We start from the raw sequence: 12,007 nt of genomic DNA on the forward strand, positions 1-12,007 counted from the left end.
CCTTCCATCTTTTGGCCCAGATGAGCTAAAAAATGTAACCAATTTCAATATTAACTTAAGTAGAACATAATTAGCAAAGCACATCAGCTCAACAACACTGTGTGTGTGGTGCTTTCCCAAACCAAGTGGAAATAATCTTTAGATTATCTGCACTACTTCTCCCACCTATTCATGTGAAGCAGTAGAACAGGCAACTGATAATGTGGTGTGATTTAAGGGGTCCTTCATGGTCTCCCTTATCTTCTAAGAAGCTACTGTTAGCCTTATTTCTTCATGATTAGGGTGTTGAAAAAGAGTCTGTGGTTTGGGTGGGGGATTATTAGAATCTTTTTTAGTCCTTAGCAGGTTAAGATGAATTCATTAATACATCTGATTTGATGGCAGGACAAATAGGAATGCAGACAAGTAAGTTTTGATGGAGATGTGTGGGTTAGAGAAGAGAAGGCATGGGGTCTGGTGCCCTCCCTGAGAGGTGGAACAGTAAAGACACTGGCACCAAGAAGAAGGAAGGCATTGGAAATAGGAAGAGGAAGCAAGTGGAAAACCAATGTAATCATTTCTTAACCCTATTGTGTCAGAGTTCACAGTATCAATGGCATCTTGCTTTCTATACATTCAATTTAAACCTACTCATTGGATATTGGGTCCAAGGTAATGTTTCAAAGGTAATTATCAGTCTTTCAAGCATCTCCAACAGGGAAGACAAGAGCCTCCAAACTTGAGGGATTCTAAGTGACCCCCCCCGCCCCAAATACACCCAGAAAGGTCTGTATTACAAAGAGAATGTCAACTAGAAAATGAATCTGGAGCACTTCATGACAGGGCCAAAGGGAGTATTCAGAAACAAAAAGGAAGTGGCTAGATGCCACTTTCCCTTGGTCATCAGCAAGGGAGACTGAGGGGATACCATTCCCAAATTAATCCTGTAAATGCCCAGTTTTGTAGTACCAGGCCAATCTTGGCATATGGACATGTTCTATATAAAATTGACAAATTAATGAGAACAGCCATTGAGTGCTTAGTATCGCCAGGTACTGTGCTAAGTCCTGTACAAATATTATCTTGTTTACTATTGTATACAATCTCATGAGGTATTGCTATTATCTCTCTTTAACAGATAATAATTCAGACACAAACATGTTTATCTCCTGAGTGGAGGAACCAGGATTTGAACCCGAGTCTATCTTGTTCCAAAACCCAGACTCTATGGGACCCAAACCCAACAATAAATTTAAAAAATAATTATTGTCCCAGGTGAGATAGGATTTACAGATTTAACAAATAAAAATATAAGTTGTTCAATTAAATTTGAAATTTCAGGTTATTTTTATTTTTATTTTTTCATTTTTAGTATGTAAATATAATAAGTACCCATAAAACTATCACACAACCCAAGAACTAGAACATTCCAGATAACTTATTTTCCCCATGTCTTATGAAGGAGAAGGACAACAGTTTCCAAGATAGGCAGACCTGGGTTCTAGTCATGGCTCTGCCAAACTTAAGCTGTGTGGCTTTGTGCAAGTTACTTAATGTCTCTAAGCCTATAAATAGTGATTACACAGGCAGATTCTGACGTCAGACCGTATAGGTTGAAATCCTGAATTCATCACTTCTTAGGCAAATTATTTAATATTTCCATGTCTCTGATCCAGTTTCTTCATTTGTAAAATTGGGATAATAGCAGGGTCGTGAAAATTAACATGAGTTCATTCATGGGAAGACTTATAGCAGTGTCTGGCACATAAGAGCTACGCAGCTAATGTCAGCAGTCAACAAATATTTATTGACCATCTCCAGTGCCTGGCATTGTTGTACGTATTGGGAGATATAGGATAGAAGAGAGATCCTGTTCTCTTGTAATTTATGTACTAGTGAGAGGACAAGACAATAATAAATGAGATAAGTAAAATATAAATTATGTTTTAGTTATAAGTGATGCTTTATTACTGTCATAAGATGAGTAAATAGCACAGTGCTTAATAAATACCTTGGGAACTAAGCAGTTTTTTCTGTTTCTTTCCTCCAGCCAGATCTTCTCAGCATACTTTGCCCTCCTACCAGGTTACCCTCCCCATAGTAACCATTGTTCTTGACTTCACAATGAGTATCCAGGTAACAGTTTTTCTCCTCTGTCAACTTCCCAGTACCTTTCTTCAGTGCTCTTGTCTACTCTGATTCCTGGGTAGTAATGGATTAAGAGAGAAACCCAAGAACTTAGCTGGAGAATGTGCTGTGAAATATCTTCACTTTCTGCTTCCTCAGAGTGCCTGACTCCATCTCCACTAGCAAAACATGGAATTCTCATTGAATATGTTGTTTCTGACTACATCCTGGACTCCTGGGGACTCCAGTGTAGCTACCGACTGTGTTCCCTTCAATGGTGAGTGACAAGCAAAGCTAGAGCCAGCTGCCATGCTTTTATTTATAGTCCTTAAGTCTGTAGGGTTGGGAGAGGTATTGTTAACGTACAGTGTGGTAGCTAATTACACCACCCGTATTCCAAAAGGCATCATTACAAAAATGTCCAAAAACCTGATTACCCCAAAGATCAGAATAACAATACTACATACCACTTTCCTAACCTTTTGAATCAGGAGGGAAAGAGAAAACTCAAGACTCTTGCTGACATAATGATTCCATTTGAAGCAGGAAGAAGAAAAATATAGTTATGAAGGAACTGATAGACATATATTACAAAAGGTTCTCTAGGTAATAATACCATTCCAGGTGATCAAAGAAGCTTAGACCTAAGAGGGATCTTAAGGCATCATGTGGTCCAATGCTTTAGAAAACTATGGTGTTGGTCCATGCTGAAGATTTCAGTCTGTTGAAATATGCATGTGGGTATGTATTTGGGGTAGGGTTGACAACTATTCTTTCTCAGGAAGGGCAGTCCTTTATATCATATCTATTGTCTTCTATTGTCTAGTGTTACATGTAGAGTCTGTTCTCTTCTGAAATGATAATATTGATGAGTGAGTGTGTGTGTGTGTGTGTGTGTGTGTGTGATTCCCTTATGTGGAATCAGTTTATCATTAATATCATTGCAAATTTGGGAGATTAAGATATGGATATCTTTCGGGAGGCTATTATTTAGTCTCCCAAATCTGTGAGTTAGATGAGGTGGCTAAGGAGCATTAAAGCTGAAAATGGAGTTAAGATTGCTGGTGAGCTGACCTCACAATAAAGAGATTATCCTGGAGTACCTGGGTAGCCCCATCTAATCATAGGGGTCGTTCAATGTGGAAAACAGGTTAAAAGAGGAGTCTGTTTTAGAGGATTTGACATGAGAAAGATTTGACCAGCCATTGCTAGCTTTGAAGGTGGCTATGAGCTATTGAATGTGAGTGTCCCCTAAAAGTTGAGAAAAGCAAGAAAATGGATTCTTTAAAGCTTTTAGATAGGAATAAAGCCCCATGGAGCTAAATATCTGCTAAAAGATCCCCCCATCCCCCTCCCAAACCCCGCCACTTCAAGAAGCCATTGTTCTAACTCATTCCTTACCATCATAATTATGGGATAGGGATCTTGTGGCCTTCTGTATCTGCAGCCTAGTTTATGTTCCCATCACTCTACTAAAACAGCTCTCAAGTTTGATGATGACCTGTTCACTGCCAAATCCAACTCTATTTGAAGACATCATTCCACTTGACTGCTGAGCATCATTAGATATTGTTGGTTAAGTTCTCCCCTTGAAATGCTCCTGAGTCAAGAGTATTAGCCTCTGTTGGCTCCTCAACCATTCTTCTTCCTGCTCTTTTTCACTTTCCTTTTGGCCCACCCCCTTGTTAAAAATTGTTCAAAGAGTTTATCCTTAGCCCTCTTTCTTCTTACTCAAAATGTTTTTTTTTTAATTTAACAAATATTTATGGAACTTCTATTGGGTTATCAGAAAAGTTATGATGCATAATATGTCATGACTTTTCCGATAACCCAGTAGTATGTGCCAAGCAGGGGACAATCTCATCTCACTACCTCCACATGCATGGCTTTTAAATACAGTCATGTGTTACTCAAGACAGGGGTATATTCTGAGAAATGTGTTGTTTTGTCATCTAATACTTGTGCAAACACAAATGTAGGTGGTATAAACTACTATACACAGACTTGACGGGGCAGCATTTTGAGGCCTCTGTAGTGTATGCAGTCCACCCTTGGCTGACTGCAGATACTGCTGGCTTTCAAACACACTCCTGAGCTTCAAATCCACACTTCTAACTGCTCATAAAATAGTCTCACCTGGAGGCCTTCATGGCCTCACACATTCCACATATGATTTCTCTGCTGTCACCCCTGCACACATGGATCTGCTCCTCTTGTCCCTGTTTTTCCTAATGCATCCCACTTCTTCCAGTCACCCAAGCTAGGGTCTTAAGTGTCATCTTTGCCTTCTCTCGCTGCCTCATTTCCCTCTATCATTCTTTGGTGATGCTTCATCAGTTCTCTCTGTACAGCAAGTGAGGTGTCTATTTCCTATACATGTTTAGTTCAGATTCTCATTGCTTCTCAGACTGTGATAATAATCTCACAAATGATCACCTGTTTCCAGGCTTCCCCCCAGTCTATTGTCAACACCACTATCAGTTTAGTTTCCCTCCTTCCTTATTCTTTCCTCCCTCAACTTCTGATTGCAACTGTCTCATCAAAACATATCCATCCCAACTTAATTACCATTTCTGCAATAATCTGTCTTGGAGAACTCTTTATGATGGGGGTGTCCTGTGCACTGTAGGATGTCTACCAGCACCCCTGAATTCTATCCAGTAGATGCCAGTAGCACCACCACCACTGTTGTGATAACCCCAAGTGCCTCCAAATATCATCAAATATTCCTTGGAAGGTAATGGCAGTCCTTGTTTCCTTCTTCCTTCCCACACCCCTTTTGATAACCACAAGGTCACTTTGACCTCCTGGCACAGACAACTAGGCCTTCACCTAATGGAAATACATACATATTTAGATGATCTCAAAGGAGTTATGTCAGTGGAATATTTGGAAGGGTGGATATTTTGGACTCTTCAGAGTCTACCAAGTAGGCAGATACAAAACACCTGGCCATTTGTGTTGAACCTGGGAATGCAGGAAAGGAAGAATTAGACAAGGTATATAGGTGTTAGGGCGAGTGGAGGGGAAGAAGCCAGCTCATACCTTCTTTGGGTTCATACTGATCAGCTTCCCCAGCCCCCTAAACACCCTTCGGTCTTGGGTTCTAGTAACCCCAGTGGGAGTTTATAAGTACCAGAATCAGAACTAGGTGTCAGCCTCATTCTCCTGATTCCATGGTTTAATTACCATCTTTGGGTTAATTCTCTTGAACATTTTGCTCTGCTTTCAGGAGTACACTGCCTTCCAACAGTCTAACTAGTTATTTTTACAATTAGATGGCATGTATCTAAACCTGGCAAAGAAAATAGTCATTATAAACATTTGATCCTACTTGAACATAACGATGTGCAAATGCAAATGCAGGCATTAATGTATGCACACATGTATTTTGGTAAATTCATTTCACAATGTAAGTGAAACTACCCTTCTTCCACTGCAGTGTCAGAAATGGCAGGAGAAGCTCTGAGAGGGCTTGGGGTACTTTTTAGGCCCTTTATGTCAAGACAATATAGTTAAGCATTGGCGCTCAGAAGTTTTACATTTTTTTATTCATTTATTAATGTATTCATTAGTCAAATAACTTTTGAACTCCTACTGGGTGACAAACATTGTCTAAGTGCTGGGATACAGCCATGAGCAAAACACATAGGACCTTTGTTCCCACGGTGCTCACAGTGTAGTATTAGCAGCAAATAGGAATAAAACAATCATACCAAGGTGCGATTACCATGGTGTAACTATTGAGAAGGGAAGGCATTCATGTGTTATGAAACTATGTGACAAGGTGACTTTAATGTAGATTAGGTTTGAGTGCAGTTATCGGAGGATGTGACATTTCAGTCGATACCTAAGAATAGAAGAGCAAGTCCATGCAGAGGCTAGCACTTGTTGAGGCCCCAAGGGAGGGAGGACAGCATTTGATGCCTGTGAAGCACTGAAGACCAGCCTGGCTGGAGTGTGGCCAGTGAGGGGGCGTGTGCAAGATGGGTCTGGTCGGCACAGGGATCCAACTATGGAGGGCCTTGTAGGATGGTGGTAAGGAATTTAGACTTTATTTTAAGAACCCTGGGAGGAAATCTTGGAAGGATTTTTATCATGGGTATTCCATATGCTGATTTATGTTTTTAAAAGATTTATCTGGCTGCTATATGGACAGTAGACTTAAGGGGACATCAGTGAAAGCAAGGAGAACATTTAAATGCTGTTTTAGGTGAGAACTGATAGTAGTTTGGATTTGAGTTGTGGTCATGGGAGTGAAGAAATTTCTAGTCCATTTGTGAGGTCAAATTACTGGTTTAGAATAGTCTGAGGTTACTTAAATTCACCAAACCTCTTTTTCATATGAATGGATTATAACAGTCACCCCATACCATTGTGCAGATTAAATAAATGCATGCAAAGTGCTTACAACTCTCATATGAGTTTGCGCTTCATTGATAAATGGTCACTGCTATTAATATTATTTAAAAAATATTTGTTGGAGCTTTTGTGTGGTTCAGGCCCTAATTCGCTGTGTGGTCTAGGCCAGTTACCTCACTGGGCATCAGGTCTGTCATTTATAAGCCAGTAGAGCTAACACCTGCCCTGGCCACCTCACAGGAATGTGCTGAGAATAAATGGAAATAAAAGCTGAAACTCTGTTTTGAAAAATTACACAAGCTACAGAGTGTCAGTGAGTAAGTAATATTGATTCTATATCCCAGTAAACATCATCCCTACAAAAAATAATGCAACAGAATCGTCATTCTTCCCAGTCTTAGTCTCCGCCATTCACCCACAGATCCCCATCAATCATCTAAAGTAGGCAGGGGCCTATCTCAACTTGCAACTCATTTCACATGGGATTTAACATAACTCTTAATGGAAAAACTAATTTACCTAGTGATCCAGTCACAGCCAATGAAACCATTTCTGAAGCTGGGCACCAAAGTGATGAACTCTTACGATGCCTTTGAATCAGCTCTACAATTTGTCATAGACAGATTAGAGCTTCAAGTTTGATATCATGTCATATAGCATTTGAAAGCCATTTAAAAAAAAATTTGCAACCCATGCTGGGGTGAAGGGTAAGCTAAGGTCCTAAACAAAGATCACTCTTAAAAACTATTTAATGGTTGTCTGTTACCTTATTGTATGTATTTTTAAATTATACCATAATTTAAAACAAAACCATATAAACAATAAGATACTTAGGTCCATTGTCAGTCATTGAGACATTTACTTCCCATTGTTTGAATTCCTTAAAGTCATTTTTTAAAAATTGTTGTCTACACCTCCTCAGATGCATGTCACCACACTACACCCACCACCTGGGCACCCATAGCTCTCCACCATAGTCCATTGTGCCCCCTCCCCAGTTTGTCTTCCTTGTCTTCCTCCCCCTCTGGTAGCCTCTGTTTTACAGTCACATTTCTAAGGTTGATTTGGTTTGGTTTTCTCTGTCCCTTTGTTTTTCATTTCTTACATCACACATATGTGTGAAATCATGTGGTATTTGTCCTTCTTCTGGCTTATTTCCACTTAGCATAATCCCCTCTAGTTCCAGCCATGTTGTGGTAAATAGCAAGACTCCATTTTTTTTTTTAAATGGTTGAGTGGAATTACATTGTGTGTATAAACTACATCTTCCTAATCCACTCATCTGTCCTTGGGCACTTTGTTTCCATAACTTGCCTAGTCTAATTAGTGCTACAGTGACCATCCCTTTGAATAAGTGTTTTTGCAATCTTCAAGTAGATACTTGGATGTGGAATTGCTGGATCATAGCCATTTTTTTTTTTGTGGGACCCTCACCGGCGGCCGGGGAACGAACCGGCGCTGCAGAGGCTGCCGGCAGCCTTGCAGCCCAGTGCCCAACTACTGCGCCACCAGGGGAGGCCCAATCATAGCCATTTTTAATGTTGAGTCTGATGCCCAAATGACCCCCTTCAGCCTCCTAAACAATGAGAAGATCCCCCCTTCAGTTTCATCCCCTCTTGAGCACTCTGATAATGGCAAACTCACTGCATCCCAAAGCAATACATTCTACTTTTCAATGGCTCTGGTTATTAGAAATTTCCTTGTCATATCAAGCACGAATCTGCCTCTAACTTTTACCACTTATGGCTTCTTTTTTTAGTCTGAAGTTCACAGACAACAACATTTCTACTCTGTCTTCTAATGACAGGCCTTCAAACATCTGAAGCTGTACATCCCTCTTGTCTGTCTGTGTAGACCCTATGGAGATTGCCTCTCCATTTGAAGCACCGCAGTGTGGGGGCTTTTTGCCATATGAAGGTAGGGCTGAATGTTAGTAGGGAAGACGCAAAGGAGGGAAGTTAAAAGTTGGTGATAGCAAGCCCTGTCAACACTGATATTTTTCAAGGGTAGATTCTGAGTGCCACTGAGTCTTAATCAGATATAAACATTCAAGGAGTTTCTAACTTATGTGTGTTAATTAAGCAGATATTTTTCATTGGCCATTTACTGAACAGTACCAAGCACTGTGCCAGATGCTGGAGATGTGGAGTTACACCGTCAAGTTCCATTTCATATGAGTCCCTTCTAGGACATTCATAGCTGGCCCAGTGACAACAGGACCTCATCTTCCTTCCCACTTTCTCACCCACTTTCTTTCTTTTTTTTTTTTTTTAAAGATTTATTTATTCATATGTATAAGAACCGGGGTACAGGCCAGATGTGCTGGAGGGTGAGAAGGTTCACCAGAGACAGAGTGGGGAACAGAACAGGCAGACTGATGAAATACACTGCTGAGGGAGCAGTGGGCGAGACAGGAGAGGTCTGCTGAGCCATATGGGACTCTCCCTGGCCAGCCAGGAATCGAGCCCGCACAGCAGAGGCTGTGGACAGCTTCAAAGTGTGGCGCTCAACCCCCTGCACCACCAGGGAAGCCCTGGAACCCACTTTCACCACTCTTCTCCCAGTCCCTATTTTTTCAACCATAGTTCTAACTTCTTCAGGTCAGAGTCTATGATTAATAAAGGAGAAAAGGAAGGATGAAGGCTATTCCTCCCACCTTTTCCTATAGAGGTGTTTTGCAGATAGAGGGGATAACCCACCCAGTCGGGTATGAAATTGGTGTAGTGAGTCATGACCTGGGATTTACAAAAGTGGATGAAATAGGATAGAAAAATACCACAGTGTACCCAGGTAGTAAGGGTAAAAATTGTTCCATGAAACTTTTGTTGTGGTTATCACATGTATGTTTCTGTGTTGTGGTTCATGAAATAAAATATGTTTCTTCAGCACCTGATACTACTGTAGCACCAGGCACTTCCCCGAGCCTAGCACCAGTATGGTCTGCAACATTCGTTTATTGCTGCCTGTAGAAATTCACTGTTTCTTGCCTCCTGCGGAAGTCCTACCTGACCCCGCCTCCTGTTCTCCCAGTCTGTCCCTACTCCCTAGACTTTGAACCTTCATCTGAACTCACCTCCCCCCATCCAGCTGGAGTGCCATTGTATTGCCATCTGGGATGGGAGCTGAAGGAATCTCTGTCCCCACTATCTCAGAAGGGAGTGATTAAGAAACGTGCCACTGAACCTTCAATTCGGGGCATGAAGACATCACTGCACAGAAACACTAGCATGTTGTGGGGTCGGGCTAGGGTCACACAGCACTGACTCCCAGCCTGGGGCCTATGTGCCCTCATGGGCAGCTCTGGAGCCCTGGCCACCTGTGAGCTGGCCACACACACACATCTTCTTTTAGAACTCAGGAGCTGAGAAGAGAAACTGCTGGAACAGAGCATCATTCAAATGGATTCCTACTTTAACTTCTTGCAGCAACACAGAACATCTGAGTCCTCTTTCATGGGCCCCACAGATGCTCCCTCAGTGACTTGAAAGTCAGACTGTCTCCCAAAGTGCCGAACTTGCTCCATGGGGAAGAATCTGCCCCAAAATAGCTAGAAATAGCTAGAGTTAAGTAAACACATGTAACTTTTAGAGTGCAGTTTCCGCTGCAGACAGAATATGTATCCCCCTCTAGCGCTTTGCTGCTCAGTCATGTATTCAATTTGTAACTTTTATATGCTGCCAGTGAATACAGCTGCCCACATCAGAGTTGTCTGTTTTGTCCAAAAGAAAGAGTAATTAGGCCTCTATTTTCTCTTTGTGCAATGTCATGCAAAATTAATGACCTTATATTTTCAGATCATAGTGGCATTGCCAGATAGAAGCTGCAAATTCAGTCATAAAAACACTCAAATAAGTCCTGAGAGGTTGGCCCATGACTTGTGAGTGAGGTCACTGAGCACACTCTGTCTTATTTTAGGTATTGACACTCTGTGACTGGGCCCTCAACTCCCTATTAGCTATCAGGTGGAGTCCAAACCCTTCAGCCTGGAATACACATGGACAAAACACAATGCACAGAGTTATACGTAGTAGGTGCTCAGTAAATAGTGCAGATTTGTCTTCTACCCCATGAGCTGCCAAGATCAGGGCTCATAATCCATCCAGAATTGTCTCCCATGATTCTCCAGGGGGAACTGGAGGCGCTGCTGCAGCCTCGCTCGTCTTTCTATGGCTGACATACTTCCTATTCATTCCTGCTGCTGACCATTTGTTCATGCTGTGCACATCCTGGAACGTATTTTCCAAATGTCTACCTTTCCAATTCTTGCCTACCTTTGAAAATCTAGCTGAAGCTCCCTCCTCCATAGAGCTTTCGGTGCCCATTTCATCCCCTAAGAGACCAATCTTTCTCCGAGTGCCAGCAACACCTGGAAGGAAGCCTCCTCTTTGGCACTTGATTGCAAAATGCTTCAATCATTCTGTGATTGACTTGCCTCATGTATGTGAATATGAACTATCAACGGCCAAGAAGCTTTTGGAGAGTCAGGCAGCACATAACATTTGTTCAGATAGTTTTGTCTCAGGTTCAGTGTAATATGGTTCATGCCATAAGCACTTAATGAGCCGATGACATAAATTGGTACTGAAAAGCAGAGTCTCCAGTTCAGTTTTCTAAGTCACTGCTGACTCAATCTGTGACCTTGATTTTACCTTTTTTCTGAGCTCTCACTCTTCTCCTGCATACTGGCAAGGACAATATTTATGTATCTTAAAGAGATGTTTTGTGGATTAGTGATAATGAATATAAAACATGTAAAAATATGAAGATCTGTAGGAACCCTATTATTATAGGAATAATAATAATTACAGCTGCACTTGGTTAAATGCTCCAGAAATCATATAGAAGACGCCTTCTCTGGGGGGAAAAGCAGCCAACTGTACCAGCAATTAGTCAATTATGAGTATTTAATTTTATTTTATTGCTTGCAGTTTTTGTTTCTGAGCAACAATTGGAGCCCAGTTGCCTCTTTTGCTTTTAAATGGAATCTTTGATGAAGTTGGTTAGAGATTAATCTTTCTGGAACCTACACTCCCCAAAGCAATGTCACCGAGCAAGTGACTCTATGACTGTGTTCTGCCATGCCTCACCCTGAGGCTCCCACTTTGACCAATGTTCCTTCACATGTTGGTTTTCCTCTCTCCCTAAGAAGTCTCGACACCAGTGTTCTGTGGGTGGCATTGAGCCTAAGTGTTGGCCAGGCAGCAATGGATTTGAGGGTCCACCGAGCACATAGTCCTTTGAGAGCTACCTGAGAGAGATACAGAGGAAACAAAACTTCTATTTCCTTGGTTGTGAAATGGTCTTTTGGTCTATAAGAGGCTTGGAAAAGCTAGCAGAGGTCCTTAAAAAAACTGAGGAATCTTTCTATTTGCAGAACACATGCACTTAATTTATTCAGGGTAGCTTCGATATATTCCTGGCTGGAGGCAAAGAGATGACCTCTCGATAGTTCTGTCTTCATTAAGAACCTCCAACTAGAAGACCTTTTAAAAGAAGCATTCTTTGAGACTCATTCTGTGTCCCTATCTTTTTCCTTATT

The 12,007-nt window shown here is 41.4% G+C and overlaps 1 protein-coding gene across 6 annotated transcripts in view; it reads right to left on the bottom strand.

The window, feature by feature from the left end:
- Positions 1 to 12,007, bottom strand: part of GRIA3 (glutamate ionotropic receptor AMPA type subunit 3) — a 262,555-nt gene that overhangs the window by 195,752 nt on the left and 54,796 nt on the right. The window lies entirely within an intron of this gene.

The sequence above is a fragment of the Talpa occidentalis genome, unplaced genomic scaffold (assembly GCF_014898055.3).
Source record: "Talpa occidentalis isolate TD23 unplaced genomic scaffold, MPIMG_talOcc4v2.1 talOcc4.15, whole genome shotgun sequence".
Taxonomy (NCBI): Eukaryota; Metazoa; Chordata; class Mammalia; order Eulipotyphla; family Talpidae; genus Talpa; species Talpa occidentalis.